Below are 15,300 nucleotides of genomic sequence, written 5' to 3' on the forward strand. Positions count from 1 at the left end.
TGGGTGGTTAGAGCTGCCCATGACTGACCTGGGTTGCTTGGGGAAGTAATGAGAGTATTATGATATGCTCAAGAAAAGTGATGCTAGAGAGGACTATGGCCAAGGGCAGGGGATTGGACCAGAAGCCCTCCGCAGCTGAGATTCTCTGATTCAGTGGAACATTTAGAGATAAGAAAATAGCTGGGTTTTAAGTTATTTTTTTGTTGTTGTCAAGCCTTTATTTTCTTTCCTTCTTTATCATGAGAAAGGTGCATAAAGGAAAGAGTGAGATAAAATTCCCCAAGCAGAGCTTGTCAAGCCCTGGGCCCCTCAGCTCCTGGGCAGGTGGTCTGGCATGCTTTTCTGGCCCTTGTCAGCCTCAGGATCCTCAATTTGCCCAAGAAAACAGTTGATTAATAATCATGTGGCCCAGCATTTATCAGCAGGAAAGATCAACTGTTCATGAACTTTTCAGGGTGCATAATCTTTTTCTTTTTTAATCAAGATTCAATGCACATACCATAAAATTCACTCTTTAAAAGCATACAATTCACAGACCAAAATGAAAAATTGTATACACATTGTACGCAGAATTGTACAAGCATTCACCACTATCTAATTTCAGGAAAAAAAATCCCTGTATCCATTAGAGCCCTAGGCAACCATTCATTTACTTTCTTGTCTCTAAGAATTTGCCTATGCTGAACATTTCATATAAATGGAATCACATAATATATGATCCTTTGTGATTGGGTTCTCTCACTTAGCATAATGTTTTCAAGGTTCATTCCTGGGTAGCATGTCTCAATACTTCATTTCTTTTTGTTGCTGAATAATATTCCATTGTATGAATACAACACATTTCATTTCTCCATTTATCAGTTGATGGACATTTTGGATTGTTTATACAATTGTCTATTATGAATAATGCTGCTATAAATATTCGTGTGCAAGTTTTTGTAAAGAATATGTCATCCTACTCTCTGGCCTCCTTTCTTTCTGATGAGAAGTCAGTTGTTAATCTTATTGGGCTTCCTTTAAACGTAATGAGTTGTTTTTCCCTCTTTGCTTTCAAGACTTTTTCTTTATCTTTAAGAATTTTCACCATGATGTGTTCATTGAGTTTCTAGAATGTATAGATTATGCTTTTCAGTATATTTGGGAGGTTTTCAGCCATTATTTCTTTGAATATTTTTTCTTTGCCTTTTTCTTCTTCTGGTATAAAATTTTTCATATATTGGTGCATTAAAGTTGTCCTATTTCTCTGAGGCTCTGTTTATTATTATTTTTCATTCTATTTTCTCTGTTTTGTCAATTGCATAATATCTATCAATCTTTCTTCAATTTCAGTGATTCTTTCTTTTGCCAGTTCAAGTTTACTGTTGAGCCCTTTTAATGAATTTTTCATTTGGTCATTATAATTTTTTTTCTTTTTTTTCACATGGTCAGGCACCACCAATCGAACCCAGGTCTCCGGCATGGCAGGCGAGAACTCTGCCACTGAGCTACCATCGTCTGCCCCTTAAAATTTTTTTATTTTTTATTTTTTATTTTTGCATGGGCAGGCCCGGGGAATTGAACCCGGGTCTCCAGCATGGCAGGCGGGAATTCTGCACTGAGCCACTGTTGCCCACCCTGGTCATTATAATTTTTAACTGAATTTCCATTTGTTTCTTTTCTATAATTTCTGTCTATTGATATTCTCTGTATGACAAGACGATTGCCTTTATACCTTCCTCAACTTCTTTAAGTATAGTTTGCTTTAGTTCTTTCAACATACTTATAATGGCTACTTTGAATTCATTGTTAAATCTGACATCTGGTCCCTTCCAGTGGCAATTTCTATTGCCCACCTTTTCCCATGTAAAGGTCACACTTTCCTGGTTTTTGCATGTCTCATAATATTTTGCTCAAAACTGGAGATTTAGGGATATATTTTAGCAAGTCTGGATACTGAGTTCCCTTGCCCTCTCCAGGGCTTGCTTCTCTTGTTGTTAGCTCAGTTATTTTAGTGAAGTCTGTTTTCCCCTGTGTGAAGCCGTTGCTGTTGCTGATCAGATGGCACAGGCTTGGGAGTGAACAGTCATCCTGCCACGCAGTGATGTGAGCTGTGTGGCTTTCCCCAATCACTCTGCAAATTGTCTGTCTCACTTGATACTATACTCAGCCCCCTAATTACTTGCTGCTTCCTCTGTTGTTCTTGGCAGTGATTGGGGGCATTGATTGCTCAATAGTTGTACCCGATTAAGTTTGGGCAGGGGTAGCTTATGAAGCAGGTCTTTGAAGTTTGTTCTAGCCCCAGGAACGCTTTTTTTAGCTATCTCTTTCCCTGATTCTTTCTAGCAGACAAGTGGGGCCATGCCTGGTTTAGCACTTGTTTCCTAAGAGGAGCTACTGTGTTCGAGAGCAACTTTACACTGGAACTTTCCCAGATTCTGTTGCAAATAAGGTCAGTTCCTATGGGGAGGGCTTTGGAGCTTTCTTGTTGTATGGACTCCCCACCCCCCTCCCTCTCACCCAGCAATGCTTCTGGACCTTTACTCTGGGTGGTGGGCAGGGTGGAAGCCTTTGGTCTTCGCAGCTTTACTGCCCCAGAGAGGGTGGGGGTGGGGGGTGGGGAGCTGGGTGGTCTGCCCACAGGCGAATCAAGGCAAGATCAATTGGGGTTCCAGTGTTCTTGGCCATATGGGTAGGAGTTGGGTAGAGGAAAGAGCCTCAGTCTTTTGGCCACACTCATGGAATTTATCCTCTTCAACTTAACTTGGATAAAAAATGCTGGTGGTCTGTGGTAATCCTCTAAGGACAGTCACCATTGATTGGGAGTTGAGGAGAGAATGAACCCCTTCTTGGCCACACCCACCTATGGGAATCTTCTATCAAGCTAAGCGGTTGGAGATGGAGAACAAGCTGTGGCTCAAATGCCACACACCTGCTGTTCTTACAAAGGTTTGGTACATTTTCTTGACTATTTTTTCTTTTGCAGATGTCCTTCCAGAGACTAAATTTTTTTCTTTTTTAAATATCTTACACCTGCTTTTCTTGTTTCTCTGGAGAATAGGTTTGAGGAACTTGACGTGTTCCTGTTTCTGAAGTCAGAACCAGTTTGCTTTTATCTTACGGATATTGCGAATCACATAAAATGAATTTCTCTTGGCACTTGGCTTCCCCTAAAGCAAGGACAGCAGCAAGGGTTCATATATGCTTGTGCTGGTTCTTAACTCGCCTCTGGCTTCTTATTTATCTCCCACTTTCTTCCTTGCTTGCTTATTTTAATTTTGTTTAATCATATCTTATTGTATGTATCTTAGAAGCCAATTTAAATCCCTGTTTGAACTCAGTGGGATTAAAATAAAGGAATAAATATGAGCAGAGACTCATATGTATGATTTGATGTCAGCAAAAAGACTTCCTTGTCCATGAAAATTTCCCCAAAGGCTTGTCATACTTCTTAGACTTCCCTTGAAAAAAATAAAGTAGAACATGAACAGAGTTTACAAGTTCAAATGATTCTGAAAAACTGCACATCCCTCATAATTCATTTCCTGTCCTGAACCTATGCCCCAGAGATAACCGCTGTCAACTCCCTTAACGCTTTCTTCTGATATTTAGCTCCTTGTTTCCAAATAACTTGCTTTTACATCTATATCTTGCTTTATGAATTTTAGGCTTAATAGACTGACTTTCTATTATGATAGATGAGAATTTAGCTAGTACTCCATTCCTCCACTTGTGATTTAACTTCTTCCAAAAGTGTCAAATCACAATATTGGTTGAATTGGTATTGCGTGTTTGCTTTATTATGACCAGGTAAGATTTATCCTCTGCTGAGATTAGTAGTGTGCATTTCCTTACTTGTAAAACTTTCAGAACTGATTACTGCACCTATTTTCACCACCGGAGCTGTAAAATCCTTCTGAATCCTATTTTCCACATGGTCAAAAACATCAACTAAATCAATTTCCCTTCCCTGGGCCCTGGACCATGCTTCCTCTTTTAGTTCTCTGGTTTGGATGCTCTCTAGGTTTGCTGCACGGTGCTTCCCCTTTGTTTCCTTCCCTTCAGGGTTGTAGGTTGACTTTCCTGGGTCGGGTGGCATCCTTTTTCTTGGTTCTTCCCTAATTTTGGTGAAATACATCATGTAGTAGCTTCCAGGGATAAGATGCATGGGAGCCAGTTGTTTGGACCTTGTATTCCTGAAAATTACTTTATTCTATCATTACATTTGCTTGATATTTGGATATAGCATTGAAAATTTTAAATATCCTTGCTTCAGAATTTTGAAGATTTTGCTCATTATCTTGTAGTTTCTAGTATAGCTGTGAAGAAATTCAATGCCCTTCTTATTCCAAGTGACTTGGGATCTGTTTTTGCCTCTCTGAGAGATTTTAGCATCTTTTTATCCCCAGTGTTATGAAATTTTGTGATAATGTGTCACAGTGTGGATTCTTTCTTCTACATTTTGCTGGGCTCCTGATGGCCATTTCAGTGTGGAAACTCATGTTTTTCAGTTCTGGCCAATTTCATCATGTTATTTAGTTTATAATGTTCTCCCTCTTTCTTCTCCACACTCTTTTTTAGAACTCTTATTATTCCAGTGTTAGGAATCCTGGTTGATCACCTAATTTTCTTACACTCACTCTCCTATTTTCTACCTCTTTGACTTTTATTCTACTTCCAAAAGATTTTTCTCAACATCATCTTTTAACATTTCTATGGAAATTTTATTTCAACTATCTTATTTTTAATTTTCAAGAATTCTTTCCTGTTCTCCAATTTCCCCCCTTTTAAAAAAAATAGAATTCTGTTTGTGCTTTATGGATACACTATCTCATCTCTCTAGGGTACATTTTATTGAGGTTTTCTTTTACTCCATGCATTATCTTTGTTTCTTCAAAATGTCTTTTTTTCTTTGTTTTAGTCTTTGCCTTTCATGTTAAATATTTTCCTCAAATGGCTGGTTGCTCTCTTGGTTTGCTGCATTGTGCTCACCCTGAAGACATGTTCATATTGGAACAGAGGCCCTAGATTGCTAGCTCTGTGTGCATGGAAGATTTTCAACTGCTGAGTTTCACTGCATGGTAATTGGATGGAGATCCAGTAGTTTTGTTGCCGTTATCTGCTGGTCTGTCCTCTGAGGCCATTCATTTCTTCAGATTCAGGGGAGAATCTTCCAAAATGGTGATGTATTAGTCAGGATTCTCTAGGGAAACAGAACCAATAGGAGATATCTGGAAATAGTATGATATTTTATAAAAATGTCTCATGCAGGGTGGTGCAATGGTGGCTCAGTGGCAGAATTCTCGTCTGCCATGCCAGAGACCTGGGTTTGATTCCTGGTGCCTGCCCATGCAAAAAAAAAGAAAAGAAAAGAATAAAAAGTCTCACGCAATTGTGAGGATACATGAGTCCAAATTCCATGGGACAGGCTGCAAGCTGGCATGCCAATGAAGGTCTTGATGAATTCCGTAGGAGAGGCTAGCTGGCTGAAGTAGAACTGTTCTCTCTTCCAACTGCTGTAGTCATCACCTCTACCTTAAAAGCCTTCCACTGACTGGATTAAACATCTCTCAATCTGGAAGACACTCCCATTAGTTGCTCATAGACATAATCATTCATAGATGCAATCGACTGACATGATATAAGTCCATGAAATATCCATGCAGTAACAGGCCAATACTTGTTTGATTGGACAATTGGGCACCATCCTCTGGCCAAGCTGACACATGAACTTAACCATCACAAGTGGGAGATGACTAGGGGCTTGCTCCAGTTACTTGTGCTGCATAATATACTTACCCAAAATTTCATGACTGAAAACAGGAACAACATTTATTCTGCAATTTGAGCAAGGCTTGACATCTCTGCTCCAGTCAGTGTCACTGGAGTGCTGGAAAGCTGAATATTTGCTCACACACAGGTGATCCTGGGAAGGGTCAAATAGTTGGGGACTAGAACAGCTGGGGCTCCTTGTGCACCCCCCTCTCTCTCTCCAGTGGCTTCTCTATGTGGTCTCTCCAGTGTGGTGACTTCAGAGCCATTGTATTTATGTCTTAACTCACAAGGCACATGTCCCAAGATGGAGAGAGGCAGATGAAAGCTGTATTGGCTTTTACAACCTAGACTCAGAACTCAAATAGCATTACTTCCACTGTACTCTATGGGTCAAAAAAATTTTGACTCTGTGTCTTTCTTTTGCTTGAGTAGATGGCAGCACAGTTGCCCAAGTCAGTGTTGTTTGTATGTCTGGGTAATATTTATCAGTCACCATTGCAGAAGCAGTTTTCAGAAAACTTGTAACTGATCAAAATATCGCAGATAATTGGAGGATAGGCTGTGCCTCAACATCCAATTGTGAGGTAAAATAAAACCTCCTGATTATCGAGGGCAACATTGCATGAAGAAGCATGATATTCCTATGAATCATGTTGCCGGGAAGGTTATCAAAGACTTTGCCACATTTGATTATATTCTGTGTATGCATGAAAGCAATCTGAGAGATTTGAATAGAAAAAGTAGTGAAGATAAAAACTGCAAAGCAAAAGTTGAACTACTTGGGTGCTGTGCTTCACAAAAGCAATGTATTTTTGATGATCCCTATTATGGGAATGACTCCAATTTTGAGACTGTGTACCAGCAGTGTGTTAGGCGCTGCAAAGCATTTTTGGAGAAGTCACAGTAGAGTTGCATCCATTCATTGCTGAAGGCCACCAGAGATTAACATCTTTACAGTGATGTTCTAGGTTTTAAAAGTGTAGTGTTTCATAGCTCAAGGTAACAACTTTTTTTTCAATTAACTTATTGTTTCTTATCTTAAAAAACAACTGAAGATGGAAATCAATGTTGTATTTGCAGAAGAGCTAATAAAAATCTTTGATTCAGACAGCTTATGGGTACATTAAATGTTCTTAAGCAAATTGGACCTCTTTTATTACCCCAGTTACAAAAACAGTGGAAGAAACAAAATAGAGAACCACAAATATAATGTCTTGATTGTTTTGAAACAATAATTTCTTTTCCGTGTTTAACCTTAAGGTACTATTCAGTGATGGCTAGCCTTCTGATGTGCTTAATTATGATCTTAATAAATAGTTGAAACATCACTTTCAGGCCCAAGTCAATATCTGGGCCCTTTGAGACTTTTAAATAATTTATCTCTTTATTAAGCCAATATGTAAAAATTGTTGGATGAAAGTCCTCTGTTCACCTATACTCCTTTTTTATGCCAGAACCTTTTATTGAATTACATACCTCCCTAGTCATAGGAGTTCACAATCTTGATTGGAAGTGTTTTGATTCACACATACACAGAGTGCACACTTGTTTGTCAAAAAGATAAGAAAAGACAATAGGCTGAGCCCTCAGTCTTGGGACTCGCCTCTATGAAGCCTATTCTTGCAAAGGAGAAGCTAAGCTTACTTATAATTATGCCTAAGAGTCACCCCCAGAGAACCTCTTTTGTTGCTCAGATGTGGCCTCCCTCTCTAAGCCAACTCAGGAGGTCAACTCACTGCCCTCCCCACTTATGTGTGACATGACTTCCAGGGGTGTAAATCTTCTTGGCAACATGGAACATGACTCCTGAGGATGAGCCTGGCCCTGGCATCATGGGAGTGAGAAAATCTTCCTGACCAGTAGGGGGAAGAGAGAAATGAGACAAAGTCTCAGTGTCTGAGAGATTTCAAAAAGAATCAAGAGGTTATCTGGAAGTTATTCTTATGAATTATATAGATATGATGCATCTATATACTCCAATAGTTTATGGTGTTTTGGAGTGGCTGGAGGGAAGAACCTGAAACTGGTAAGCTGCGTTTCTGTAGCCTCGATTCTTTTTTTTTTTAATTTTTTTTATTGTATAGTATAACATATATACTATACAATACTATGCTATACTCAAATCAGTAGGCCATGCCCTTGATCATGAGGCTTACTCTTGTGGAGCTTATGTATGCAGAGGAGAAGCTTAGACTACTTATAGGCATGCCTATGAGTTACTTCTTGAGGACCTCTTTTGTTGCTCAGATGTGGCCTCACTCTCTCTAAGCCCAACTGTACACATGAAATCACGTGTACAAAGAAATAAAAAAGCAATAATTTTCAAAGCACTCTTCAACAAGTGGTTACAGCACAGAATCCAGAGTGTGTCATGGGCTACCATATGATCCTCATATTTTCCCTTCCAGCTGCTCCAGAATATAGGAGGCAAGAGGGCTTTAATATTTTTTTATCATCACAATCGACTTTTCCTCCTTTTTAACATATATACAAAAAAGCTATAAATTTCAAAGCACAGCACCACAATTTGCTGTAGAACATATTTCAGATGTTGACATGAGTTACAATTTCATATTTTTAAAATTATGAAACTAGAAGTAAATAAAAACTAAGTTTTTACTTCTAGCTGCTCTAAAATACTGGAGAATAAAAGAGATATCAATTTAATGATTCAGCATTCATATTCATTTGTTAAATCCTATCTTCTATATATAACTCCAATATCACCTTTGATCTTTCCATACCTCTCTTTAGAGTTGTTTGGGCTATGGCAATTCTAAATTTTTTATATGGGAAGGGTCTGCCACTAATATGGGGTAGGAAGATGAAACTATTTGATGTTCTGGAGAGGCTGGGCTAGGTTTCAGGACTTATCTGGACCAGGGACCCACATGGAGGTTGTAGGTTTCTGGAAAGTCACTCTAGTATATGGAACCCTTGTGGAATCACAAATTGCCCTAAGTGTTCTTTAGGATTGGCTGGAGTGGTCCTGGTTGGGGGTTCGCAGGTTATGATAGGAAGCAAGGTTTGCCTGAAGCTTGTGTAAGAGCAACCTCCAGAGTACCCTCTCAACTGTATTTGAACTCTCTCTGCCACTGACACTTTATTAGTTACACTTCTTTTCCCCCCTTTTGGTCAGGATGGAATTGTTGATCCCATGGTTCCAGGTCTGGATTCATCCCTGGGAGTCATCTCCCAGGTCGCCAGGGAGACTTCCACCCCTGGATGTCATGTCCCTTGTAGGGGGAAGGGCAATGATTTCACGTGTACAGTTGGGCTTAGAGAGAGTGAGGCCACATCTGAGCAACAAAAGAGGTCCTCAAGAAGTAACTCATAGGCATGCCTATAAGTAGTCTAAGCTTCTCCTCTGCGTACATAAGCTCCACAAGAGTAAACCTCATGATCAAGGGCATGGCCTACTGATTTGAGTATCCTTAAAGTTTGACACATCCCTGATCATAAGGTTTAATAGTTCCATATTCTTTCTCCCCTCCTTCAGGGGACTTTGCCAATACTTTTTGATTATTTGCTTAATATACTCTAGGATGTTGCCAGGCATTACAATAACCTATACAGGATTAAAGGACCTCTTTCTTATTCTGGGCTCCCTGTGTTTCAACTGTTCAAATGAGCTATACAGATAGTTTGAATTAGGTTATGCACTATAGAAAATTTCTGTTCCAGATCAAATAAACCTTTCTTCCATTGGTTTCAAAGGGTATGTGTGGTTCTAAAATATACACACTTTCTTCCTTACCCCTATGTTCTGAATTACTTTAACCCAACCTATTTGGCTTCATTCTTATCTCTAAGTATCAGGTTATATGTATAAAACAGCCTCTCAAAATCCAGAAATATTAATCACCACTCTGGACTTAATATGTCTGCTCTGAAAGCTTACAATATAGGCCCCTATTTTTTTTATAAGCATTTTCTAAGGGTAACCATACCATTGTTGTTATTTTGTTTCTGGCTTATTTTGTCTCACCAAATGTCCCACATATTCATTCACATCGTTGCATGCCTCACAGCTTTGTTTCTTATTGTAGCAGCACAACCTTTGTTCATAAGTATAAGCCATCGTTAGTCAATCCACTTCCCTGTCAGTGCATCCTTCAGCCACCTGCAATCATCGGGCATCATGTAGAGGGCCCAAGTCCACAGTCCATCAGCAATCTCAATTTTAGATAATGTCATTGTTCCCAAGAGAAAGAAAACCAATAAACACATCCTCACCAAATAGGAAATCTAAACCTCCTCTTAACTCTTGTCCCTCCTCCCATTATTTACTTCTGCTGTTGCTGTGGTAGTGCTGATGGTTTCCTTTTGAACATAGCTCATAGCATGCAATAGCAGTTTTCCCCTGTATGCTGGACTTAAACACTTTATACAAGAATCATATCTTTGAAGTTATTCTTATGAGCACTAATTCATATTTCTAGTGTGAATCAGTGGGACACGTAAATCTATACAACCCTTTTCAATCTTGTTCATCTTCGATATGGTAATATTACTTCTAGACCCACTAGAGAATCACCTCTGCTCCTATCTATTCCCTTCCATTGGAATTCAACCTCATTAGCTAGCGGTTCACCCCTCTCTAGCTTCTATGTATCTCTAAGTCCCCTATATTCTGTATTATAATCCTCTGATTATACTTTTATGCTGGTCATAAAAGTGGAATCATAAAGCATCTATCTTTTGTGCTTGGCTAATTTCACTCAGCGTTATGTCCTCAAGGCTCATCCATCTTGTCATGTGCTTCAGAACGTCTTTTTTCTCACTGCTGCATAATATTCCATCGTATGTATATACCACATTTTGTTGATCCACTCGTCTGTTGAAGGGCATTTGGTTTGTGTGCTGGTCTGAATCTGTGGTGGACCCCAGAAAAGCCATGCCCTTTGATCCTCATTCATTATTGCTAGGTGGGAGCATTTGGATTATTTCCATGAAGATGTGACCTACCCAACTGTGGGTGGTAACTTTTAATTAGGTGATTTCCATGGAGGTGTGTCTCCACCCACTGAAGGTGGAGTTGCTTACTGGAATCCTTTAAAAGAGGAAACATTTTGGAGAAAGTTCCTTTTTGGTAGAGCCACGTGAAAGCCAACAGATGCTGCCATGTTTGCCATGTGCCCTTCCAGCTGAGAGAGAAACGTTGAACATTGTTGGCCTTAAACCAAGGTATTGTTCCCCAGATGCCGTAAATTGGACATGTCTATGGACTTGTTTTAATTGGGATATTTTCTTGGCCTTGGAACTGTAAACAAGCAACTCATTAAATTCCTCCTTTTAAAAGCCATTCCATTTCTGGTATATTGCATTCCGGCAGCTAGCAAACTGTGTACAAGTCCTTAACGTCCCTGGTTAAGTTCATTCCTAAGTATTTGATTCTTTTAGTTGCTATTTTGAATGGAATTTTGTCTTTGACTGACTCCTCAGCTAGGTCACTGATTGTGTATAGAAATGTTACTGATTTTTGGAGATTAATTTTATATCCTGCCACCTTGCTGAATTTGTTTATTAACTCGTGTAACTTTGCTGTAGATTTCTCAGGACCTTCCTAATATAGTATCATATAATCTGCAAATAATGAGAGTTTTACTTCTTCATTTCCAGTTTGGATGCCTTTTATTTCTTTGTCCTGCCTGGTTGCTCTAGCTAGAACTTCTAGCACAATGTTGAAGAGTAGTGGTGACAGTGGGCATCCTTGTCTTGTACCTGATCTTAGGGGGAAAGCTTTCAGTCTCTCTCCATTGAGTACGATGCTGGCTATCGGTTTTTCATACATTCCCTTTATCATACTGAGGTAGTTACTTTTGATTACTATCTTTAGGAGTATTTTTTATCAGAAAAGGATGTTGAATTTTGTTGAATGCTTTTTCAGCATCAGTCGAGATGATCGTGTGATTTTTCCCTTTCAATTTGTTAATGTGCTGTATTACATGAATTGATTTTCTTATGTTGAACCATTCTTGCATCCCTGGTATAAACCCCACTTAGTCATGTTGTATAATTCTTTTAATGTGCTGTTGGATTCAGTTTGCTAATATTTTATTGAGAATTTTTGCACCTATGTTCATTAGAGAAATTGGCCTGAAGTTTTCCTTTCTTGTAGCATATTTACCCAGGTTTGGAATTAAAATGATATTAGCTTCATAAAATGAAGCTTTTGGGGAAAGTTTGAGCAGGTTTGGTGTTAGTTCTTTCTGGAATGTTTGCTAAAATTCCTGTGTGAAGCCATCTGGTCCCGGGCTTTCTTTGTAGGAAGATTTTTGATGACTGATTGAATCTCTTCACTTCCTATTGGTTTGTTGAGATCTTCTATTTCTTCCTGAGTCAGTGTAGCTTATTTGTGTGTCTTCAGGAATTTGTCCATTTCATCTAAGTTGTCTAGTTTATTAGCATATAGTTGTTCATAGTATCCTCTTATTATTTCTTTTATTTCTTCAGGGTCTGTGGTAACGCATCCCTTCTCATTTCTGATTTTGTTTATTTGCATTCTCTCTCCTTTTCTCTTTGCCAGTCTTGCTAATGGCTCATCAATTTTATTGATTTTCTCCAAAAACTAACTTTTGGTTTTATTGATTCTTTCTATTGTTCTTTTGTTCTCCCATTCATTTATCTGTGCTTTAATCTTTGTTATTTCTCTTCTCCTATTTGCTTTGGGGTTGGTTTGCTGTACTTTCTCAAGTTCTCCAGATTTGTTGTTAAGTCCTTGATTTTTGCTCTTTCTTGTTTTTTAATATAGGCATTTAAGGCAATAAATTTCCCTCTCAGCACAGCCTTTTCCATATCCGATAAGTTCTGATAAGTTGTATTCTCATTTTCATTCATCTCCAGATAGCTACAGATTTCTCTAGCAGTTTCTTCTTTGACTCACTGGTTGTCTAAGAGTGTTTTGCTTAATCTCCATATATTTGGGAATATTCTCATTCTTTGGTGGTTATTAAGATCCAGCTTCATCCCATTGTGATCAGAGAAAGTGTCTTGATAATTTCAACATTTTAAATTTTATAAAGACCTGTTTTGTGCCCCAGTATATGATCTATCCTGGAGAATGTTCCCTGAGCACTAGAGAAGAATGTATAACCTTGTGCTTTTGGGTGCAATGACCTATATATATCTGTTAGGTCTAATTAATTTATCAAGGTATTTAGCTTCTCTATTTCCTTGTTGATCTTCTGTCTTGTTGCTCTGTCTATAGAGGAGAGTGATGTATTGAAGTCTCTTACTATTATTGTTGAAACATCTGTTGCTCCCTTCAGCTTTGCCAATATCTGTCTCATGTACTTTGGAGCTCCTTGATTGGGAGCATAAACATTCATGATTGTTATATCTTCTTGGTGAACTGACCCTTTAATTATTATATAGTGTCCTTCTTTGTCTCTTATGATGTCTTTGCATTCAAAGTCTATTTTGCCTGATATTAGTATAGCTACTCCTGCTCTTTTTTTGGTTACAACTTGTGTGGAAAATCTTTTTCCATCCTTTCACTTTCAATCTATTTGTATCCTTGGATCTAATTTGAGTCTCTTATAAGCAGCATATAGCTGGATTATGTTTCTTAATCCATTTTGCCAATCTGTATCTTTTAATTGGTAAGTTTAGTCTGTTAACATTCAAAGTTATTACTGAAAATTTATTTCTTGATCCCACAATCTTATCTTTTTTTTATTTTATCTGTCAGATCTATATATATTCTTTTCCCTCTTTCTCTTTGTAGTCTTTAAATTACCCTTAATGGTACTCTTCAATTCTGTGCCCTCCTCCAGACCTCCCACTCCTGTCTTTTTTTTTTTCAGCTGGCAAAACTCCTTTTAGTATTTCTTGTTAGACAAGTCTCTTGTTGACAAATTCTTTCAGTTCTTCTTTGCCTGTGAAAACTTTAATCTCTCCCTCAATTTTGAAGGACAACTTGGCTGGGGACAGAATTCTTGGCTGGAATTCTTTCTCTTTCAGGATCTTGAATGTATCATAATACTGTCTTCTCACCTCCAGGGTGCTAGTTGGGTAGTCTAAATTCAGTCTTATTTGGTTTCCCTTGTATGTAGTAGATTGTTTTTCTCTTGCTGTCTTCTGGATTTTCTGCTTCTCTTAAACATTTGAAAGGCTGATTTAGTATATGCCTTGGGGAAGGCCTGTTTGGATTTATTCTGTTTGGAGTTCTTTGGGCTTCTTTGACTTGTATATTTGTGTCCTTTATGAGAGTTGGGAAGTTTTCCCCCATTATATCCTCAACTACTCTTCCTCGCCCTTTACTCCTCTCTTCTCCTTCTGGGACACCAATGATTCTTATATTTGCATGCTTTGTTTTGTCTATCATTTCCCTGTGTCCCATTCATTTTTTTCCATCTTTTTTGCCATTTAGTTTTGAGTCTTCGAAGTCAATTATCCTGTCCTCTATATTACTTATTCTTTCTAATGTCTCTTCAAATCTGGTGTTGTGTGCCTCTAATATGATTTTTATTTGGTCAACAGTCTTTAATCTCTGTGATATCCCCTATTTTTCTATTCATTCTTTCAAATTTCTCTTTATGCTCTTCTACTGACTTCTTGATCTCCTTTATCTCATTTGCTATCCCGCTTATTAAGTTCAGTTGTATGAACATCTTTGATTAGTTGTTCTGATGTCTGTGTCTCCTCTGGTGTTTTAATTTGGTCATTAGGCAGGGCTATATCTGTCTGCATTGTGATATGCTTAGTGATCTTTTGCTGTCTTTATGGCATGTAAATATCTTGATTGGTTTACTTTGGGAGTTGATTTCTTTCAGTAGTCTGAGGCCTTGTGTTTGTGGGATGGTTGTACAGCAGGGAGCAGGATATGGGGTGGGGGACTCAGTGTGGTGATTTGTTTCAGGGCAGGTAGAGGCGCAGGTTGGGGATGTTATGCTGATGCTTGTGAACGTGGGCACCCAGCGAACAGGGAGGATGTAGCCATGTGGGTGCGCCAGTCTGGGGGGCGTAACCCTGGTGTGCACTGGTCTAAGGCACAGGGCTCTTAGTGCTCATGCGTAGAGCTGTGGCAGCAGGTTGGCATTATGCGTTAGTAGATTGGGGGTAGATGTGACCTGGCTGTGCAGGTCGGCACTTTCTCAGAACTGAGAAGTATGGCTGAGGGCTGTGTGCATGCACGGTTCTAGGACTGCTGTAAAGTGTGTTTCCCAGAGCTGAATGACGTGATTGGGAGTCTGTGCACATGCATGGACCTGGAGGCACCATAAACAGATACGCAGAGCTCAGGCGGGCAGAGTGAGGCTGTGTGACACTATGGGTGGGTGGGGGGGCAGGGGCAGCCTATGTATGGAGGTTAGTGCCCACAGCCTTTATGCACTGGCAACAGCCTGCAGGGAACAATGAGGGGGAGGTAGTGCTCTGGAGGGGTGCAGGAAAGGTGGGTTGGGCTGCATTGGGTTTGGGGTGTGGGGCAGGTACGTGCACTGGGGGTTGTTGGGGTGGGGGCATCTAGAGCGCGGGGAATGGAAGCGGGTGATGGAGTTCAGGTGCGTGGGATATGGAGTGAGTCGCAGATCATGGGGCTGCGCT

General features: G+C 39.3%; 1 pseudogene; it reads left to right on the plus strand.

Moving 5' to 3' along the window:
* The first annotated feature begins 6,183 nt into the window (after positions 1 to 6,183).
* On the plus strand, positions 6,184 to 6,658 carry LOC143682872 (low molecular weight phosphotyrosine protein phosphatase pseudogene; annotated as a pseudogene).
* Positions 6,659 to 15,300: the final 8,642 nt, after the last annotated feature.

This window comes from Tamandua tetradactyla, chromosome 5 (assembly GCF_023851605.1).
Source record: "Tamandua tetradactyla isolate mTamTet1 chromosome 5, mTamTet1.pri, whole genome shotgun sequence".
Lineage (NCBI taxonomy): Eukaryota > Metazoa > Chordata > Mammalia > Pilosa > Myrmecophagidae > Tamandua > Tamandua tetradactyla.